Source organism: Macadamia integrifolia, chromosome 11, assembly GCF_013358625.1.
Source record: "Macadamia integrifolia cultivar HAES 741 chromosome 11, SCU_Mint_v3, whole genome shotgun sequence".
In the NCBI taxonomy this organism is placed as follows: domain Eukaryota; kingdom Viridiplantae; phylum Streptophyta; class Magnoliopsida; order Proteales; family Proteaceae; genus Macadamia; species Macadamia integrifolia.
The window spans coordinates 17,766,951-17,787,982 of NC_056567.1; the positions used below are offsets into that span (position 1 = coordinate 17,766,951).

The 21,032-nt window shown below is 37.4% G+C and overlaps 2 long non-coding RNA genes across 5 annotated transcripts; one reads left to right on the top strand and one right to left on the bottom strand.

The window, feature by feature from the left end:
- The first annotated feature begins 8,296 nt into the window (after positions 1-8,296).
- Positions 8,297-20,763, top strand: LOC122093179. Of its 3 annotated transcripts, XR_006144378.1 has the most exons (5): positions 8,303-9,289; positions 9,409-9,517; positions 10,116-10,246; positions 10,357-10,378; positions 19,331-20,763. It is a non-coding gene; the product is annotated as an uncharacterized LOC122093179 (long non-coding RNA). The 3 variants fall into 3 exon arrangements; XR_006144376.1 differs by having other exon boundaries at positions 8,297-9,289; positions 10,116-10,378; XR_006144377.1 differs by lacking the exons at positions 8,303-9,289; positions 9,409-9,517; positions 10,116-10,246; positions 10,357-10,378 and adding an exon at positions 17,641-17,731.
- Positions 15,026-17,152, bottom strand: LOC122093178. 2 transcript variants are annotated; one of them, XR_006144375.1, is made up of 3 exons: positions 16,820-17,152; positions 16,664-16,740; positions 15,026-15,574 (listed from the first exon to the last, which is right to left on the bottom strand). It is a non-coding gene; the product is annotated as an uncharacterized LOC122093178 (long non-coding RNA). The 2 variants fall into 2 exon arrangements; XR_006144374.1 differs by having other exon boundaries at positions 15,026-15,453; positions 16,820-17,140.
- Positions 20,764-21,032: the final 269 nt, after the last annotated feature.

Sequence of the window (21,032 nt, forward strand, 5' to 3'; positions counted from 1 at the left end):
TGTATCATGAACTATGATGAAGAACCACGCAATATGGGTTCTTCTACTGAGATCTTCTGTAGCCTCTTACTATGGGATCTTCTCTCTGTCTCTACACTAGCTCTGTGAGAAAGCAGTGCTCCCAAATATTATTATGAAAAGTAATAGCTGCAGGGACTGTCAGTATTCTATATATAATAGAATTCCTAAACCCTATTCCATTCCCACAATAGAATAGGGCTAGAAGTTTCCTAATTAGAGTGGTCCTTATTCTCTTGGGCCCAATGGGTCAATCAATATCAGTTAAGCCCACATAAGAGTCCTAACAATCTCCCACTTGGGCTACACTGATACTGATGTCTTCCAATTGACATCTGGCCAAATAATCCCAAGATTGAATACCACTCAAAACAAACTTTGATCCAATCAATAATCTCCATTGTTGAACAATAGTAGAAAATACACCTCAATATACGGCATATAACTATCTAATGTTACAGACAACAGAAAATTATCAATTCAAATCGCCTGGAAACATAGATATAAGGAATTATATCATAACTGTGATCACATAAGATATATCCTTCCTTATAGGTCCGTTCCTGATCTAAAGACTAGCCTACCTTGAAAACCTCACAGGTAGAGAACTTTGATATTAATCAATACTTAGGCAAACCACCATTTTCTTGTATTAATATCTCACTTTGACATACAGCCTATGGTTAACAACCATCTCCATGGATTTAGGCTAAATACCGCCATAAATCACGAAACTTGGCTAAACACCGCCATTAACTGTGACATGTCAAAGTAAACCACAATAATCATACAACAATACGATGAGAGAAAATATAAATGAACACTATACTGGAAAGTAAACATCCTCAATACAGATTGTGCTTATAATGTATGATCTAACAAAATAATACTTATTACAATACCACTATGGATAAGTAAACTCCCACTAAACAAGCATATCAAAAGATTCCATCACACCCATGTTAGAAACATGAGTCTTAAAAATTCCCACTGGAAGAGCTTTGGTCAGAGGATCAGCAACCATCTCTTCAGTAATAATATGCTCAACAGCGATCTCCCCAGTGTTGATCTTCTCGTGAACCACAAGATATTTAATCTCAATGTGTTTGGAGTTGCTAGATCTCTTGTTATTCTTTGCAAAGAAAACAACAGAAATATTGTCACACCACAAATGCAAAGGCTTAGAGATGGAATCTACAACTTTCAGTTCAGATATAAAATTCCTCAACCACACTGCCTGCTTGGTAGCTTCATAAAGTGCCACAAACTCAGCTTGCATAGTGGATGAAGCTAAAATAGTTTGTTTGGCACTCTTCCAAGAAATAGCTCCTCCTCCCAATACAAAAATGTATCCAGAGGTAGACTTTCTATCATCAGTACACCCACTGAAGTCCGAGTCAGAATACCCCACAACTTCAAATTTTTCTAATTTACTGAACACTAGCTTGAAGTCCTTTGTCCGCTGTAAATAGCGCATGACCTTCTTGGCTGCAGTCCAATGAGCCAAACCAGCATCAGATTGAAACCTGCCAAGTACACTAATTGCAAAGGCAATGTCAGGGCGAGTACAAACTTGTGCATACATCAAACTTTCAACGGCAGAGGCATAAGGCTTGTCATTCATTGAGCTCCTCTCAATATCATTCTTTGGACATTGTTGCTTGTTCAACTTGTCTCCTTTACTGATGGCTGCTTCACCACCAGAACATTTAGACATGTTAAACCTCTTTATAACTTTATCAAGATATGCCTGTTGTGATAGCCCAAGTAACCCCCGCGGCCTATCACGACTAATCTCGATTCCAAGCACATAACTTACTTCACCCATGTCCTTCATTTCAAAGTTTTCTGAAAGAAAACCCTTGGTCTCCATCAATAAGGTTTTGTTGCTGCTAGCCAACAGAATGTCATCCACATAGAGCACAAGAAAGATGAAACTACTCCCACTGAGTTTCAGATATATGCACTGATCGATTGGATTCTCTACAAAACCAAAAGAAGTCACAACTCGATCAAATTTTAAGTACCATTGTCGAGATGCTTGCTTTAACCCATAAAGAGACTTTTTCAACATACAAACAAAGTCCTCTTTACCATTTTCCTCAAAACCTTCAGGTTGTCTCATGTACACCTTCTCTGACAGCTCTCCATTCAAAAATGCTGTTTTCACATCCATCTGATGTAACTCTAGGTCAAAATGGGCAACAATGGCCATGATAATTCTGAATGAGTCCTTTGATGAGACAGGTGAGAAGGTTTCCTTGTAATCTATCCCCTCTCGCTGAGTAAAACCCTTTGCCATGAGTCTAGCTTTGTAGCGTTCTACTCTACCTTGAGAATCTGTCTTGGTTTTGAAAACCCACTTAGATGCAATAGCCTTACAATCCTTTGGAATTTGCACTAATTCCCATACTCCATTGTTGCTAATGGATAACAGCTCTTCCTTCATTGCTTCTACCCATTTGTCTGAATGCTTATGATTGACTGCTTGAAGAAAAGTAACAGGGTCTTCTTCTTGTCCTATGTCAAACTCACACTTATTCAAATAAGAAACATAATCAAAGTGCAGAGAAGGCTTGCGCACTCTAGTAGACCTCCTTATAGGTTCAGGTGGAAGCCTACCAATATTAGCGGTATCAGGAGGTTAAAGTGGGTCTGTGATAGCAATATCTGTCCCAACTTGCAAATCATATTCAATTGGAGTTTGAGTGACTGTATCATCAGACAGGATGGGATTGAGATCAATAAGTGAATTTCTCAACTCAACAGGTGCTATCTCAGGAGTGTCATACTCCCCTTCTTCAAAAGAGAAATTACGAGGAGTTCTAGACTCTTCATTGCATTCAACAAATCTAGCATGAGTGGTCTCTACAATTTTGTGTCCTGGACTAGGACAATAAAATCTATACCCTTTAGACCTCTCTAGGTATCCCACAAAATAGCAACTTGTAGTCCTTGAGTCAAAAGCTTTTTCTTGAGGGTTAAAGACTTTGGCTTCTGCTTGACATCCCCACACTCGCAAATGTCTAAGGCTAGGTATTCTACTACTCCAGAGTTCATAGGGAGTCTTATTCACAAATTTGCTTGGCACTCTATTGAGAAGGTAAACAGCAGTTTTAAGTGCCTCTCCCCATAAGGATTCTGGTAAGGTGGTATTGCTCACCATAGAACGGACCATGTCTTTCAAAGTACGATTTCTTCTTTCAGCTACTCCATTCTGCTGAGGTGTTCCAGGCATGGAATATTGAGGAGCTATCCCATGTTCTTGCAAGAATTTTGCAAAAGGACCAAGCAACTGCTCAAAATCACCACTTCTCCCATAATATTCTCCACCCCTGTCGGATCTGACCACTTTGATCTTCTTAGAGTGGAAAAGTTCAACTTCAGCTTTAAAAATCTTGAAAACATCTAGAGCACTAGATTTCTCACTGATAAGGAAGACATACCCATATCTTGACCAATCATCAATAAAAGTTATGAAATAACGGTGCCCAGTGAGTGTAGGGATAGTAAAAGGCCCACAGATGTCAGTGTGAATGAGGTCTAATACTTCAATGCTGCGAGTAGCATCCTTTTTCCTGGAGATTGTCATCTTTCCCTTAATGCAATCTATACATGTTTCCATGTCCTGAAAATCAATATCTTTTAATATCCCTTCCTTTACCAATCTTTTCATCCTCTTGATTGAAATATGACCCAACCTTCTATGCCACAATATGGAGGATTTCTCATCAATCAGAGACCGTTTCACTCCCACATTCAGAACCCATGAAGAATTACAATTCAATCTATAAAGCCCATCAACAAGAGTACCACTACTAATAGAGATAGAATCATGTAATAAACAAAATCCAACTTGATTAAAATTAACAGAATAACCATCTGAACAAAGTCTAGAAACTGAAATCAAATTCCTCCTCATAGAGGGAACATAAACAACATCCTTCAAATCAATAAATGAGTCTGAATGAAAAAATAATCTAATAGTTCCTATGGCTTCCACTTCAACTCTAGCTCCATTGCCCACGAACACCGTCACTTCATCCTTGCTTGGCACCCTCCTGTTTAGGAACCCCTGCAAGGAATGAGTGACGTGAATAGATGATGTAGAATCTAACCACCATTAATCAATTGGTACATTAATCAAGCAAGATTCAAAACATACTAAGGATAGATTCATACCATCATCCTTCTTTTTCTCAAGGTAAGTCTTCCTCTTAAAACAATCCTTCTTCATGTGTCCTTTGGCCTTGCACCAAAAACACTCTAGGCCACTCATGTCTTTTTATACCCCTGATTCTTTGAAATTTTGTTTTCCCTTCTTGTTTTTCCCTCCTTTAAATTGAGTGAATTTTCCTTTCTTAAAGAACTTCTTGATCCCTTTGTTAGGTCCCATAGATGATGAAGTCTTACCTTGAGTAAGATTGGCACTTTCAACTTTGGTCCTGTTAATTGTTCCCTCTTCCTGGGTTACCACAGTGATCAATTCATCAAGACCCCATTTATCCTTCAATGTATTATAAGTAGTCTTAAGAGTCTTGTAGCTCTCAGGTAGAGAATTCAAGGTAATGGTGACCACGAAGTCATCATCAAAGTTAATACCTGTACCTCTGATCTTGTTTCCTAGGGAAATCAATTCCAGTATATGCTCTCTAGCACTTCCTACTCCATCAAATCTAGCCCCAGTCAATTGGCTCATGAGATCGTGAGCCTGTGATTTCTTAGAGCTATCAAACTTAGCTTTTATAGCAGCCAAATACTCAGAAGCAGTATCCTTTTTAGCAACACTATCCTTGATAGACTCAGGCAAAGCACTTTTAATAACAGCCAAGGATTTCCTATTTGCAGTGACCCACTTGTCATAATCCCCTTTCTCAGTTTGGGTACTGGTTGCAGTAGGTTCAGCTGGTTTTGTAGTTCTAGTACACAGGTCTAGGTCCTTGAGAATCATGTAGACCTCTAAGTCTTCCATCCATTTGTTGAAATTATCCCCAGTAAGCTTAGGAATATCAAGTACACCAAAACTAGAAGACATCCTGTTGAATATTTTAATAAAGAATATTCTATTCAACATACAGACATATATGTAAAAGAATAAGCATGTAACAATTAGCTAAATTAAACATTACATGCTCAAGTATCAATTACTTCATGAGTGTCAACCGGAACTACATTTCTGACCTTTGGGTCTGAAACATACTGGTCCACTCAAGTTTCTGCTATTACTGCGAGACTTTTTCTAACTTTTGAAAAGTACCGCCATATTTGCATGGACAGCATCTTCTAGGTTGAGAAATCCCTATTTTTTTTTCTTGCTTTAACTTTTCTTTGATAATGTCACATTTGGGTGAACATTAGCAACCTTGCTACCAACCATTATTCTCTGTTTTTTCAGACAAAAAAGACCTTTGATTTGTATTCTATTACAATAAGGTTGAACTTTACCACTTTGGTGGATTCCACCCAATCTTACTGTAATAGTCTACAAATTCATTCCGGCAGCTAAAAGTGGGATTGTTTAACCATGAATAAAAAATATTCATAAACAAAAGCATGAACTACATTACCAAGAATAAACAAGTTCATATTCTGATATGCAAGTAATGTATGAGTTGATTTTCTTTCATTTCTTCCAATTAATAGGAAAATTATAAAGAATCATTAAACACCCATACTTGTAACTTATACAAAATAGATCATAAAAGTTAATCAAAACTAGGCTCATAATATATCAAAACGAAGAGCACGAAAAACTGGACTCAACGCAAAAAACCAGGGTGAAAAATTCTTCACCGTTTGCCCGTACGAGCCATTTGAAGTTACTGTTTTTTTTTTAATCAAAATCAATCCGGGTCAACCGGTTCGGGCAAATTAGTTCTGGGTCAAAGTTTGGGTCAACGACCCGGTCAACCTTTGACCGATTTGGTCATGAGTTGACCCATTGCATCCCGGGTCAACTAGGTAGGGTTTCCGAGTTGACCCGGCGATGACTCGCCGCCGTTTTTTTTTTTTGAAAAATTTTTATTTTTCTCTCTCCTCCGGCAGCCGATTTCCGGTGGCGCGTGCCGTCGCGTCCCGAGGTTTTCGGTGATGTGCAGCATACCGCCGCGACCGTCTTCTTGTGCTCTATAACTTCCGTGAAGAAAGTTTTCCCATACAGGATCTTTAAGTAAGAGTAAAATAATGATTTTCATAAATAGAAACCCAAATCTTTTTTTTTTTTTCTTACATAATTTCTTGATTCTAACACCATAGTGTAGGCTCTGATACCAATTGTTAGTGATTCTAAATCCTAGAATCATTTGAATTACCTATAGTGTATAGAATACAAGAATGAATAATGGAAAGAAATCAATCACATGCCCGTTGAGCATGAATAAAGTCCCTAAATCAAGGTTGACGCTTGTACCACGAATTATGATGAAGAACCACGTAATATGGGTCCTTCTACTGAGATCTTCTGCAGCCTCTTACTATGGGATCTTCTCTCTGTCTCTACACTAGCTTTGTGAGAAAGCAGTGCTCCCAAAATATTATTATGAAAGTAATAGCTGCAGGGACCGTCAGTATTCTATATATAATAGAATTCCTAAACCCTAATCCATTCCCACAATAGAATAGGGCTAGAAGTTTCCTAATTAGAGTGGTCCTTATTCTCTTGGGCCCAATGGGTCAATCAATATCAGTTAAACCCACATAAGAGTCCTAACAATTGGTACTTTTTTTCTTTTCCAAACAAAAAGAAGTCCTTGCATAGCTTCTCTCATTCCTTCAGTAATTCTAAAAAGTCTTCTACAGATTCATTATATACCTCAGTTTCAAGATAGTTCAACTTTAAGCTTTTATAAGCATATTTATTAAGATCAACAACCCATTTAATAACAAGGTTTCCATTTGATAAGTAAACTCTAAAGCATAAACCAGTCAACATTGCACCATAGCCAAAGTTTAAATCTAGGAATCTGATTTCAACATCAGACTTGTATTAATTTGTTGTACCATTTAAACCGGTCTCGTTAGAAATTGTTGACAATGTTTCAGTAGTAGCATTTGAATTATCTGTGGATATGTTTGCAAATATTGAATAAGCCATTAAGAGGCAAGGTTCATAGCAACAAGACGACCAATAGCATTTTGCTCAAAATTGGATGGGATACTTCATCTAACAACACCTCCATGTGTTGACAATAGATATTAAAGCAACGTCTCAGTACAACGAGCACCCCATAAGAATATACGCATGCGGAACTAGGGAAGCTCATAGGAGCCAACTGTCATCATTCGTAGTTTTGCTTAATAATCCATAGCAAAAAAGACACAATAACACAACTCAGCCTTATCCCAACTGAATGGAGTCGGTTACGTGGATCCAAGGTAAAAAAAAAAAAAAAAAAAAAAAAAAAGATCACATTTGGACATCCACTCACGAATCAACAACCTGGATCATAGCCCTCTAAGTAGCTTTGTTCGATACCATACTTGGGTGAAGACTTACCGTTTGCATATCCCATAGCAAAAAGACAATCAATAACATATTTCCCAAGAAAAATATCAGAAAACTTCAAAATTCCAACTATATTTTCCATTAACACAAATTTTAATTTAAAAAAGTTGATAATATCTATAAATATAACCAATTGGTGGTTCTTGAGTCCTTCAAAGGTGCATCATTGTTTCTAAAATGATTAAATCCAGTAATGCCTTGGCAATGAAGCCCTCCACATATGATATCAACATCACCAAGAAATGGTAAGGTGTTTGATTTGACACCATTTGTCACCATTTTTTAATCCACTTTTGGCAATTGCTAAGCCCTTCATGAGGCTCCAATGTGTTCTCCCTTGGTCCATACACTTCTAATGAACCCTTAAAAATAATTCACATTTCTTACACTCATTTGGGTCATCGAAGCAAATTCCGAGAAACCTTCTCACTTCAAATTCCTTTTTGTAAGTCATGGACCTATCCTCTTCATCTTCTTCTTCCTAAAAAATTGATATTTTTTCTTTTTCAAACAAAGAGAAATCTTTCATTACTTCTCCCATTCCTTTAGTAATTCCAAAAATTCTTTGTGAAGAGTACTCTGAATAGTAGGTCTAAAGTAATGGCATTTGCATTCCACTTTCGCTTGATCTTTAACCACAAAAAATAGATTTTTTTTTTGTGTGAATGGCAAATGCATTAAAATGTGGAGGTAAAATATAACCCCAAAGGGAAAGTCACAAACCCAATAAGGGATATAAAAAGCCTAAAAAGGGCACCAAAACAAAGGCCCATTAAGGGATATATCTCAAGCCCAATTGGGCAACACTCACAAGCCCACATGGGCTAATTAACTGGAACCAAAAGCCCAAATCAAAGAAGTGGGGCAATCCAAACAATTGTAGGTAGAGTTCCACTAAACCCTACCTAACTTTTCTTCACACATCAAACTCCTAGCTGCCAAGCCGAGATTCAAAGCTTCCGTTGGTAAGAAGGCAGCCATATTGGTGGGGCACTGGCCTAGAGGAGCGTCGGCCTTGCGGAGGGTAACGACGAGATGGCTGTCAGCCGAGCATAGTTGACAGCCATGCAGGCTGCTGGCCATCCAAGTGGCTGGCCTTATGGGTGCCGATAGAGCAAACGAAGCAATAAACACAGATCTGGGAGGAGATGGAGAGACCAGCGAATCCAGATCTGGGCAGGGACTTGGTCACAGACAAGTTTCACACGAGATGGGCAGCAGCACATGGATGGGCAGCTGCAGGTAGAGAGCGGAGAACTCGGTGACAACAAGGTCCAGATATGATCTACAGCAAAGCCAGCAGCACAATGTCACTCCAGATCTGAGCAGCAGCTCAAGAACTCACCATATCTGAGGCTTGACGAAAAGGAATCTCAAGGGAGTTGGTAAGGGTGGAGCACGACTTCCTGATCATGTGAGACAAAGGAGGAAAGAGAAGGAGAGGGAGAGGGAGAGGGAGAGGGAGAAGAAGAAAACAAAGAGAGGAGGAGGAAGAAGATAGTGGAGGACGAGAGGGAGAGAGGGAGAGGATGAGAGGAGAGAGAGAGAGAGAGAGAGAGAGAGAGAGAGAGAGAGAGAGGGGGGGGGGAGGAGCTGGCTGTAAACCTTCTGTGGGTAGGGCAAAAAGAGAGGATGGAAGGTTTTGGTCTAATTATGCTGTCTTACCTGACTTATCAATGATATTTGATTTCTGATTTGAATGATTTATTATTATATGAGGAAGTTAGAAATAATCGGAAGTGATATTCATCAGCATCTGAGAACAAGGTGACCATCAATACTAACAGGGCAATTTCCTTTCAAAAGTATAGGATACCAATTCATTTTGTGCCATTCCAACTCTACAACAGACTCATCCAAAATTCTATAATCCCATTTTTTTACAGGTTTCAACATTAAAACAAGCAGAAAGAATGGAACAATAATTCAGTTATCAGATTCTTAGATCAGTGTATTGTTTGTTTGGGGAGGAAATGTATGGTTGCAACACAAAAGGTATACTCTCAAGACACTAACAATTGATGGTAAAAGGTTGCTATTGTTTTTACTTAAAAACTTTTACGAGCTAACAAAGCCTACCATAACAGAGATTTACTTGTAGAACATATCAATCACGACAAAAAGAGTCAAATCTAATAACAATGAAGACGTATGTTAGAATAACACATCCAGAAAATACAAGAGATATTTGGCCCAATTTTTATTACTACTTCCATACTTTCTGCCTCCTTTTCTTGTAGCCAGTTCTATGTCCCCCTGTTAGCATAAAGAGAGAATTGAAATTTTTATCTTATTTGGTAGAAGGAAAAATGGAACTTGACTACATAAATGGCTCATGTGACCATTGGTTTATGAGGCATTGAATTTGTTTTCCTAAATAACTTTCTCCCCTATTTTCTGGTTTACTGATTTCACCGATTATTTCCTGTTCTGCCCTTTTTTTCATCAAACTCTCTTTTAAGTCCATATCTAGATTTTGTTCCAATTTAAGTTTCTAATTTTAATTCTTACTCTTCCATATCAGTCCCATACAGGAATTGCTCATTCTTCTTTTGAGTACTTATCTGTGCTTTGTTTCTCAAATAAATTGCAGCGGCAACCTTTGCCCCAAAGTCTTATATTAGGGTCTCCTATATCATAGAGCATTTGGCATTGACTACCTACCTGACTTGTTGATTGAAGCATCTATGTCTGGATCTACTGATGGGCTCTCATATTTTAAATGTAAGCATCATGATTGGTCTGAGAACACTATTTCAAATGCCTGATTGTATGTTTGAAGACCATCAACAATGAGATCCATGACAACTCATGATTAAAGTTTTCTGTTGCAGAATTTTAACGCCTCAAGGGGAGGTGAGTCATCTGACAACCCAAATTAATACCTTGAATTTCTAATATTCATAATTCATAATAATATAATACCACTAAGGGACTCTAACTAAAGCGTATTTGGGAACTCAACTCTGGCCTGGTTATAACAGTACTTAGAAATGCTAGGCAGTGCCAAATGCAGGGGAAGGAAGACCAGCAAAAGCTGTCTTCTATTATATTAAAGTTGCTGATTAAAGTCTGTTTTCTAGTCCCTGTTCATAACAGATAGTAGGATTCAGTGTGGTGTACGAAGTAGGGTTAAAATTTTCTACAGATACCAAAAAGATTAGAGTCCGCGGTTAGGCACGAGAAGACATCAGAGTATACATGTCTCCTTTATGAGGTTCTCCATTAGAAACAACCAACCTTAAAAATGGGTGTGTGAACTCGCCGGGTCAATGCAGCCAATGTCTCTTCTAAGTTCTAGAATTATGCACCCACATGAATTGTTAATAAAGACTGTAATGCAGAATGAAATTGCATACAAAAACTTATTGCAAACCTGAATTGTTTCAACTTATCTAACTGGAACGGAACAGTTCTTGAGTGTCGAGAATTGTCCAGACCAAGTTTTATCACTATCAATCAGTAGAAAGCAGAGAAGTAAGACCCTGAATGAATAAATTGAGAAAATTCATTCATAGAGTTTGGAAAAAGAAATAAATACCAATAATGTTATAAATTTTTTGTTTAAATATCTTCCAGGAGGACAAAAGCATGAAAACACAACAATACCTACAATCAAGCCCAAAGATATGTTACCTACTGTTGGGAACCATGATATTCTGTAAACAAGAAGTGACAGTAATGACATCAAATTTATTAAACATACTAACCCTAGGTAAAACATGAGAAAAAAGGGGGAGAATAACATATTTCTGATCAAATATAGTTGCAAGATATCTAACTTCAAAACAAAGCTTCATGCAAACTTCTTCAAAGTGATAAACTTCAATGCGAGACATCTTTTATTTCTTTATTTTCTTTTAACCTATATGTGATTTCAGGGAAAGATTAAATTACCACCAGGTTTCGGCCCTGGGAAAGGGGGATCTTGCACTGAATATGGTTTTACAGTTACAGCCAAGGCAATCTTTTTACTTCCACTAGAAAAATAAAGGGGGAGACTAGTCATTTGTGTCCTTCACTCTAGTAGTCTACCAAAATTACAGTTATAGGTTGTAAAACGAAGGAATATGTAAATAGAGGCGAAAGCATGTAACATATCAAGCTATCAAGTGAATTGACCAAGTGACGGAGAGTATCAGTAACTGCTGCAAGAAATTTTTGTGGGCTAACCACTAACTAGAGTAAGGAAGTTGAAATGCAATCAGACGTAACCAGATAAATACAATGGTGGGGTCTTGCCTCTCCTCCCATGAGCCACTTTGCGAAGGGATAGAGGATTTTTTTTTTTTTTTTTTTTTTTTTTTTTTTTTTTTTTTTTTTAGTATTAAAAGTTCACATATTTAAACATGGGAGAGGGATAGGTATGCCGCTGATATCAAGTATGCTAGCGGATAGCACCAATAGGAACACATGATGGAGTATCATTCAGGAAAGATATGGGGGTCATTTCAGAAAAGGAAAGAGAGAGATAAACACAATGGGTGCTAGCATACTTGATATTGGCGGCATACCCAACCTTTTCCCTTTAAACATATACGACTTAAATTACATTTTTCAAAAAGAAAAAATGAAATAAAAAGTAAACCCAAAATCCTAATCCAAGAAGGACCTGGATCATCTCCAACATGCTTTCCTTTGAAGAAACCCTTCTTGTTTATTTCCTTTTCTCTATTTTTGGAACCCTACCCCTCCCTTTTCTCCTTCTCCATTCCTAGTCGACTGTAGTAGCAGTTGGCGAGTCTACATCAAATGGTATTGAGCTCCTTGCCCCTTCATATTATCTGCCTCCATTCTCAGTATATTATAGCAACGGCTTGATTAGAGCTTTTGGAGATGATGAGGGTAAGGGCCCGTTTGATTTTTTTTCCAGAAACGGTTTTTCCCTTTTTTTGTGCTCATAAACGGAAAAACACCCAAAAAACGATTTGATTTTTCTGGTTCGTTTCACTTATTTTTGGAAAGAGAAATAAAAATTTATGCCTATTTTTGTGTCTGGAAACAAGAATGGAGAAACAAGTTAGACTTGTTTTTCTGTTTCTAGAAAAAAGTGGGAGCAACAAAAATTGTGAAAAACCTGATACTTCACTCGACCTACCCAAAACCTAACCCATTGTTGAAATTTCTCGCTATCCAAATGCAGTAATTCCAACCTGGTTGTGCAAAACTCATAGTTTCGGATTGCCTTCTTCCTTCTGAAGCTCATCTCCATTAAGCATACCCACAACTCCAATGTCATGCTTTCACTCGTGAGTTACATTCCTACAACGTCATGTCTTAAACTCTAGATTGTTGAAAACGTTTCGGGAAACAGAAAAGTCAAATACCTTTTTGTAATTCCGAAAATCATTTTTTAGCACAAAAACGTCAAAAACTGTTTTTTTGTTTCTAGACATAGAAACAAGAGAAACAAAATCAAACATGCCTTAAGTTTATCTTTAATAAGGTAAATTTAGGGTTTTAAAAGATGCAGAGGGAAATTTATTTGTTTAATTCTTTATTTAACACGGTTAGAGAATAATGGGACAAAATTTAGCATCTAAAAACTTCAAGATAAGATTCTAATAAATTTTAAAGTAAATTGACATAAAGAAAAGATGATTAATATATAAATAAAATAGAAGGAAGGAGAGTATAATTATTATTATTATTACTATTTTTCATTTATTCTTCCACTATTTCCCTTTCAACCAAATGGAACTGGGATTTCTGGATAAAAATCCTCTGAAATTCTAATCTCGTGCAATAGTGGGCAATACCCCTTGCAGAGGTCGACACGTGTACAATGTCAAATGAATGGTCCAGCCTTAACCCTCTCTTTCACTTCCAGCTCCCAACTCCCAGCTCCCTGCTCTCTCGACTCTCTCTCTCTCTTCCTCGCTTGACTCCTCTCTCGACTCTTCTGTTGCTGTTTTTTCCTCTCTTTTTGTTACAAATCTCTCCCTCTCTGCCCTAACTCTCTCTGTCATGTACTTCTACTGGTTTGACATTTCTTTCATTCTGTTGGTAGATTTTCACCAACAAATGTGAGATATATGGGCAGATATCCAGACTGATAGAGTAAATAGTTTTCTTGCATTGATTTCAGTTCATCTACCAATAGTAGCCAATGGATTTGAAGGTTCATATTTCCTAGTTCAGTAGTTTGGTATGAGTTCAAAGATTCATGGATTTGTAATTAGCAACACTTACATGAACCCAACTAGTTGAGTTTAGGCTCTTTTTTCCTTCTTTTTTTTTTTTTTTTTTTTTTTTTTTTTTTTGGGGGGTGGGGGGTGCTTTCATAGCGTACAATCTATGGTTTAAAATGGTAATTAATTACATATTTTGAAAAGAAGAGCTAAAATTTTCTTCCTATGATCACCGGTAACAAACAAAAATATCGATGGAAACTGACAGAATGCTATATAATGCTGTTGATGTAAAGAAGCTCTGCTTTTGATTGACTAATCCTAGTTGCCTTACTGTATCACATGGCATCAACTATGGAAAAGAAGCAGATTTTTGTATATAATCCAATGCAAAGGGCATCAAAATTGATGTTATGAATTCTAATCTACAGAAGTATTCATATATTTCTTTTAAGGTCTGCAGTAAAGGGTTCAATGAGCTTCAGTTTGTGAAGTGTGTGGCTATCATAAATATCACAGATTGTTTAAAAAAAACCTTAGTGGTGTGACCAGGGCAGCAGGCTTCCATGGAAAACAGAGGGTGGATTTATTCTCATATAATATGTATGGCGTTACATAGATATATTTCAGATTGGTTGGAAGTACAATCGCACCATACACCCTACAACTCTAGCTTCTATGTCAATCTAAGAATGAAATAAATCTAATAACAGTCAAAGAAGAGGGAAGAGAAGAACCCTGAAAGAATAAATGAGATGATGGATGCCACACTGACTAGCGTTTTTATATCTTATAACTACCAACCATTTGTAGCCAACAACATATCTGACCATAGAATCAAATGTGAATAGAACAAAAGAAGAGATTTGGAACAGCAGCACTAAGCTTTGTTACACTGCAGAATATACTAAGCTTTCACACCAATGAGTGAACAGCTTAAGAACTATCTCAGCTTAAGCCCTCTACTTATTAGTTCTGTGATGATTCAGTAGTAGGCCTGGTGGTGATTCCAGTAGAGACCAAGAGTTTTTGTTCCATTGCCATAAACTTTAAGATAGTTTTTTCTCTTTTTCTCTTTTAGGGTAGTGATTGGCTGTGTTATTGTTCAAAAGAATGCAACAAAACATATGTCACTCTTAACCACAGTTATGAGTGATGCTGATACATAGGTCAAAATCAATACTAGTTCAACCATCTACAAAGCCAAGTGACCAAGCTGGACAGCATGAAATGAAATGTCAGAGAGGACCTTAATAATATCAAGTAACTTAACAGAAGCTGAAGTTCAACCCCAAGAATGTTGCTTTTGAAATAATATTCTGTGTAATTTGTTTCCTTATTGAGGAAAAGCACTGGATTTCATCGATGTCAGTTAAGGCACATAAATAATAACACACTTAAGCATTATGTTTCTAGATCCTGCAATAGACGATGAATAGATACAAAATTTAAGTCCAGTCCTCAGAAGTGTAACCATCAGATGTGTGTTTAATGGGTATTACAAATAGTTTTACAAGCTGAATTACCATGGAATCAATAGTATAAAACATCAACAATTGCTTTGGTAGATGCTTCAGATTTCTTCCCTTCAGCCTCAGGTCCTCACCTCATCATGTCAAGACCAGTGGGTTACTTCATGAAGGCCAGTTTCTATACCAATCAGCCCATGCCGAGACTAACCCACTAGCACCTAGTGTGACCACATGGTTGCAGAATGGCCCTCACCTCATCATTTCTTTTTCATTTTCAAATCTGCTAACCAGCATGGCAAACCATTTGAGCTCCATCAAGAATCAATACCTATAGGCCACAGTGTATTTAATTAGGAAGATCGTCTAGCAGAGCAATTCTGTGTTTGAGAAGCCGTTTAGAAGATTGTTTCAGCTGTGGCCCTAGACCATTGCTGCCAATATTGTTGGGTCTGTGTTTCAATCAAACATACACATACTTGAACTGAACTTTGAACAAAAGCCAAACAAAACTGAAAAAGTGAAAACAGCAGAACTGAACTGAAATTTGCACAAAAGCCAAACAAAACTGAAACATATTGTACAACTCTCCATATAGATAATCTGGCTGATTCAGTTATACAATAATTGACACAACTTGGACTTTAAATTTCTGTAAGCTGTCTATTTGAAAGAAACCAAACCAGAAATGTGCAGTAACAGTACTGAAAAAAATCTGAAAACCCATCATCTAATGAATTGATGATCTGAAAAAATCTGGAAACTTCATTCCTTTTAGACTACCAAAAACTAGAAACACAAATACACAAAAACAGAAAAAAGAACAGGGAATTGAAAAGATAAGGTACTAGGTAATAGTGCATTGCATCCACCTAAAAATACAATTATTTTTTATATTTGAAGAAGAGCCTTGGTGGATTCGAACCGCCATACCCTGGGTATTACCCAGGTGCTCTACCATTTTAGCTAAAGACTCTTTACCTGCAAAAAAGATCCTACATCCTAACAGAGAAAATATAAGAAGCAAACAAGGTCCTACACATTCCATCCAATTCTACCAGATTATACGAAAAGGAAACTTATTTCCAATCACAAACATGGCTATATAATTCTGCAATTCTTTCTTTTTCCTTGGGCTTTAAACAGGTTTTATAATAAGAGAATTCCTTCCCCAACTGTAAAATTTGTAATGAACCACTTTCGCAGGTTCCAGGTTCAATGATTAAAAAAAAAAAAAAATCCCAATATCATCAAAATTAGGTAGCTCTGAGAGAGAGAGAGAGAGAGAGAATGAACATCAAAATTAGGAACCAAGGACATTGGGTATGTACTAACCATGGCCCTGATTGGACAGAGACAGCAAGCAAATACACAGTAGAGAGAGATTGGAATTTTATTGAAAACAAATTCAAATCAGCCAAGGAAACTAACCCTAAAATCACATTCCATACTTTACACATTTAAATCACAGATCTGGCTTAGTGATTTCGATACCCTTTCAGAGATAGATAGAGAGAGAAAGATAGAGAGTCGAGTTTTACCTTCGTGCACAGAGACTAGAAAAATGTATTCTCCCTGGTAAAATCGAACTTCGACCTGGCTGGATCAACAAGGTAAGCTGCCCCAACAAAAAAAAAAAAAAAAAAGGGGGGTTAAGAGAGGGAGGGAAAGAGGGACAGAGAAAGAGATCGACCTACCTCTCTCCGGTGGCAAATATGCTTCGTCTTAGTAGATGGTGAAGAGCGGTGGCTGGAAATGAAGATTTCAATGTACCTTTGTATTTGCAGGGAGCAGGGAGCTAGATTTGGGAGGAAGAGCGACTTTCTTCCTCTCCTTCCTTTCGTTAACAAGGAGCAGGGAGCAGGGAGTTTCGTGAGCAGGGATTGAGGTGAGCACAGTTGTTGGTGGAGTAGCTCGTAGGTAGCTTCGTGCGAGTTAGGTCAGAGAGGGAGAGAAGTAAGAGAGAAAGAGAGAGAGAGAGAGAGGAGGGAGAAATTTGATTCAATATAATTTAAAACCTAGTACAGTTAAGTTTAAAGCGGAGAACCACTGAATTGGAATTAGATTAATGTAAGATTAATCTGAGCCATTCAAACCATTTCACATATCACCATCTGACAGGGGTATTGCAGAGGATTTTTTTCTGAGATTTTCATGTTTGTGGCAATCATTAAGGGCTTTTTAGATATAGAAAGCAGATATCAATACCATACCCAAAAAAGATTAGGAGCAGAGCACTCATAGTTTCTTTCGTAAACGTTAATTTACCCTTTTTACACCTTATTAAAATAGTAAATTCATAAAGGAATGGCTTGGAAACAGGTGGCTTCTTTCTAAACTGCCACATATATTTGATTTTAAACGCCTTTCTGTCGCTTTATGAGAACAGAATGCTGAGTTGCTGACAGAGAAAAGTTTTCTTTTTGTAATATCCGTTTTATCTCACATAATTACGAAACATGCCATCCTCGCCAGCTTTGTTCCACACGTCCTTCCATAGAAGTCTATAAGAGCGCCTCAAAAATTACAAAAAGCAGAGAACCATTTCCTCTCTCTCAGACAAGGAAAGCTGAAAGGTTTCTATTGGTGAGGTGTGTTCAATTGTTCAGGTGAGAAGCCAATGTTCAATGTTCATCTGCTTCTGATGATCTTTTCATGATTTTGAGCTTGGAAATCCAATTTTTGATCTTTGATTTTAGGGTTTTTTTAATCCGTGACGGTTTGTTACTCTGTTTCGTGTGTTTTCTTCTTCTTTTGCTTGAGTAAATGTGAGGTGGCTTATGAAGAGAGATTTTCTTCAGAAAGGTTTGATGTCTTTACTTCTCTGTTTTCTTCTTGTTTCAGCTAAGGATATGTAGGAATCTTCTTAGTTTAGGGTTTGATATTTTATTTTGTATTAGTAGCTTTCTACAAACTCTGATGGAGACAGATTCTCGTCGGTTTTTGATGGCTTCATCAATCTGTATTATCTGTTGTTTCCTTCTTACTTTGCATGAGTAAATGCTAAAGGATTATCTGTTTCCTCTGTTTTCTCTTATTTTGCTTGATTAAATGTTAGGACGCTTCTTGTTTATTGTTCGAGGTTTTGGATAGATGTTTTAGTCAGTGGGTTTCATTTTTTATTTTTTATTTTATTTATTTATTTTTATTATTATTATTAGTAATTAGTATTGTCGTTGGAGCTCTCAAGAAGAGAGATTCTCTTCAGAAAGCTTTGTTGTCTCTACTTCTCTGTTTACTGTTTTCTTCTTGCTTCACCTGAGCATGTGTGGGAATGTTTTTAATTTAGGGTTTAGTTTGGTAGAGGTAGTTGTTTTGTATTAGAAACGTTCTGCAAACTCTAATGAAGATGGATTGTCGTCGGAAAGCTTTCATGGCTTTGTCAATCTGTATTGTCTGTTTTCTTCTTTCCTTTGCATGAGTGAATGTTGGAAGATTTTTTGTTTATGTTTTAAGTTTGTTTGGATGGTTTAGTTTGTTGGATGTGATTTTTCTTTGTAATCGTAATATCTCTGGAGGTCTGATGAAGAGAGATTGTTGGCAGAAAAGCGTTTATGCTTCGATTCTCTGTTTTCTTCTTACTTTGCCCTATTAAATTTGATTTGGTTCTGTTTAGATGCTTTAGCATTGGGGGTGGGATTGTGTTGTGCTGGTAATGTTCCTGAAAGCTCCCACGATGAGAGATTTTTTTTTTTTTTTTTTTTTGTGGCTGACATGGGTTTATTGGTTATAGATGAACCGGGCTTGCCTAATTTTGTGTTTGTACAGTAGATTCCCTGAATCTGCCCCTGTTTATTATCTCTAAATCTTCCCTGAATAAAGCTTTAGATGATTATTTCATGAAAAAAAAAAAAAGTGTACAAGCTGACGGAGAAAATCATGTTGATAGAATGAACTGAATTATTGTCCTAAAGGCATTGAAATATAGAAGAGAACATTTCGGATCATGTTTTAAACTACTTCTAGTCGATGTGTGTAGGGTCATTTGAATTTTCGCATTTCAGCTATTGTAGCTCTGGTAGGAGTTGTTTGTTGAGGATATGGTCAGTCATTTTGGAATGCATTTATGGTTCTAACTCAAAACACCATCAATTGAGCTATGGGTTCAAATGTTCTTGTAGGATGCAAAAGTTCATGTTTATCAAGTCATGTATATCATCTTTGTTTATTTGCTAGTAAATCTGAATTCGGATCTTTCCATATTCTAGGAGATGGAGATAGGATCCTCCAATGATGATATACCGACTGAAATCTTATCGTGACTGCCCACTGAATATCTACTTGGACTAAAAATCGTCTGTAAAGGGTGGCACCGCCTTATATCTTATCCTTGTTTCATCCGTATTCAGTTAGAAAGATCACAGACTATATCAGGTTTCTTATTCCAAGAGAGATTTTATTGGTGTGATGAAGATATTCCATCTTTGAGTTACCTCTCTGTTGGAATGAAGCAAGCTGTTGTGCAAAACACTATCTTGGATTTCCTCCCAGAGAAGGTAGCCCTTAGCTCTTCATGTAATGGGCTTATTTGTTGCCGAAGTTGCTTCCCTGCTGAAGATCCGGTGATCTATGTCTGCAACCTTTCCATCAAGGAATGGATTGAAGTAAAGTGGGGAAATACGGATAAAAAAGACAGCCTTGCATTAGCCTTCAATCCTCTTAGTCATCCAGTTGATATTTGCAGAGATTACAAAGTAGTTAGAATCCATCAAACAGAAACGGAAGAAGATTCGTACTTTATCATTTGAAATCTATTCTTCTGAGACTGGAACATGGAAAAGCTTGGCGGCGGGATTTGAATGCTATTATAATCTGTTCAAGAACCATGGAATATTCGCTTCTGTTTTCTTGCATTGGCCGACTGATGGGGATCACATCCTTGTTATCAACGTAGAAAAGGAGCAGGTGAAGCTGATCAGACTATCATCTCCCACAATGCCATATAAAGAACTACCTGAGATTTGTATTGGGGAATCTGGAGGATATCTACATTTCGTCCGGATCTCTATGGCTGGGCTTCAAATCTGGACCCTTGAAAATTATGCTGAGCCTGAATGGGTGATTAAATGCTCCATAAAATTAGATGATCTGGAGAAAGAAAATCCAAAAGTCCTTTACAAGCTCTGAAATTGTCTCGGCGGTTCACAATAGATGAGTTATCATGGATGGATCTTTTGGCATTCCAAGGTGATCTCTTGTTTATGAGGGTATCTTCCAAGGTCTACTTGTATCACATTAAGACAAGGAAGATGAAGGAGCTCTGCACCCTAACACAGTTGTGCTCCCCACAGTGCTTCCATATAGCATGAGCCTGGTTCCATTGGGACAACTCGCTTGTGCTCTCTATCGTGCTTCCATATAGCATGAGCGTGCTTATATTGGGATATCATTAAGAAGTCCTGGAAGCTTTTATTTTGAAGAGTATATTAAAGGTTTTATGAGCAGGAGAGGAAAAGGAAAGGAAAAACGCTGCGCCTACTTCGTGTTTTGAAGGTTTTCACAGTCAGAATTAGAGAGTGGTTGTTTTGGTTTTTTGGGTTATGAGTATCATTAGGGTCTAGATCAAGACTTACTTTCTGTTGTCCACACGGGATATATACTGAATACATGTTCGTAGTTTGATTTTTTGAGATGGAGCCAACTACCAAGTCCTCTTTACACACACTGGATGGGATACTTTTGAATTGTGAATGTGCTCTTTCTAAGAGAAGATTTGTTTAGAAAGTTCTGAATCAGATATTTTAGTTCTCATGAATCCTCAATGTACACTCATCTCAATACAGCCATGGTTTCAAGTATCGTTCAGGATCGGCCATATCAGATTGGTATCGGTTGAGATCAATTCTTGATCCTTGACAATCTGGATCGGGATCTGAATCCGTTATTTGGATCGTTTAAGAGGTAAAATAG